Below are 2,078 nucleotides of genomic sequence, written 5' to 3'. Positions count from 1 at the left end.
AATGTTATGGATTCAAAAACAACCAAAATCACGATGCTAACAAAGTGAATGATTTCCTGGTGATACTGCTTCTACCTTTCAGTGCTTAGATATTATCACGCTGAAAAAATGAATACAGAATTCCAACAAACTGTCATCAAATGTCTTTCTATTATAAATTTAGATGAAATGTATATCCCCATAATGACCTAAACAATAAAGTATATGGCTTTTACTTCTTTACCAGGCTAGTTACATGATGTTGTCTAAATTAAATTCTGTCTCAATACACTACTATGTTTTAGCTTTAACTGTAATATGTTCTTTCTACATTTCAAACCTCAGTTACTCTAATGTCTGTTAAAATATTACAAAATTGTTTCATTATCACAGGTCAACTTCTTCGGTTTCACAGTAGCCCCTTGGCCACTGCTTCTTTGTTACCTGTTATAATTCAAATCAATATTTAGAAACATCTCAACATTCATCAAACAGTATCTTATCCCCAGATATGGAGCAGGTTAATTACATTCAATGCTCAATCCTTAAAAGAAAAATGTAAATTGTGAATTTTACAGCCATGTTGACATTTATACATTATACTCACTCCCCCTTTTTACACATGAAATCATGTGTAACAAAAGCCTGTAATGGGAGGGGAACAAAAACTGTCAGGTAATTGGTTAGGGACATAACGAACATTATTATCATTATTTCCATAGTGAACACTTCAGTGAAAAGAAGTGTTCCTCTCCGTCCTTCAGGCCTAAAAGAAACAGAATCTTCAGATTGTAGTTTTACATTTGCAAACCGCCAACTCATGTGAGAGTAAAATATCACATGTGCGGTTTCCCCTTTTTGTGGAATTTTTAGGAAACCTCTCGTTTCCCTTGGAGCTCCAAAATAATGTTAGTCCAAAAACATGCTTGGTTAGTTATTGTTTTAGAATCATGCAGTTACACTGATCACATGCCGGCATTCATTCACACTCACACTGTCTGGGTGTCATGTCAAGTTTGGTCAGGTTCACCCCAGAGTCAGTCATCCACGTGCCTTGTCAAGTTACACTGTCCGGTCAGGGTCAAAGGTCAGTTGGTCTCCGTCTTTTTTGGGCCATGTGTCGTGCTCTGCAGAGACCTTTGACATTTCAGCATAGGCCAGTATCCTTTGTCTACAAAAAAATGTCACGATTTCAACTATAATTTTCAAGATGATTCTCACTTGTCATTGGGACTTCCGCCTCCCACTTTTCCCTGAAACTTGGTACAAAACTCACTTCCTTCGAGTACCACTACTAATTAAAATGTCTAATGATCTATTCAGAAACTTTGTACAATAACTATTATCTTGAGTCAAAACATTACTAGGATCTGTGTCGCTCTGCATTCATAGCTCATTATAATTCTGGTCTACTTAAAAAACGATGTTAAACTCTTTAGCAGTGTGTGGAACCTTGGGTGTCCGAACATGCAACAATTACTCCCTCCTTTATTCAAGGATTTAAAACCGAAGTCTGGTAATAACTATGCCACAATGGTGAAATCAACACTTTAGATTGGAATTTAATATGTGGCTTGGCACTAGCCATTAATACAAACAAAGATTTGTCCTATAGAGTGGTTCCTAAAACTATCCTTTTAATGGTGATCAATATTGTAACCAATGAAGATCACTACTTTATTCACACGTGAATAAAAATGTCTTAAAGAATGAATTGTAACATGATGAAAATATTGAAGAATATGGTTCTTACTCTGTCAGTGTGTTTTTAGGATGATTATCATCTTACTTTAATATTGTTCCTCTTTCTGCTATTTTTAATTTACCAAATGATTAATAAATCTTCTGTCTTTACGTATTTATGAAGTTAATTCAAGTTATTTAAATGTGCGTTTCGTGAATAAGTGTGTTTATGTGTAACTCACTCATTCCCGTTCTCCTTTCCTCCTCCCCTGGTTTTCTCAAGCCGTGACCCCGGCCTCCTCACTTCTAATCGACCATGCCAACTCCTCTGATTCTGTCTTCTCTTCAGTCCATCAGCTGTTGAATCCATCCGCTGTAACTTTTGTAGGCCGCCATTGGCCCAGTCACATCTGCAG

This window comes from Gymnodraco acuticeps, unplaced genomic scaffold (assembly GCF_902827175.1).
Source record: "Gymnodraco acuticeps unplaced genomic scaffold, fGymAcu1.1, whole genome shotgun sequence".
Classification (NCBI taxonomy): domain Eukaryota; kingdom Metazoa; phylum Chordata; class Actinopteri; order Perciformes; family Bathydraconidae; genus Gymnodraco; species Gymnodraco acuticeps.
The sequence above is the reverse complement of the archived record's forward strand: the minus strand, read 5'-3'. Positions refer to the sequence as shown.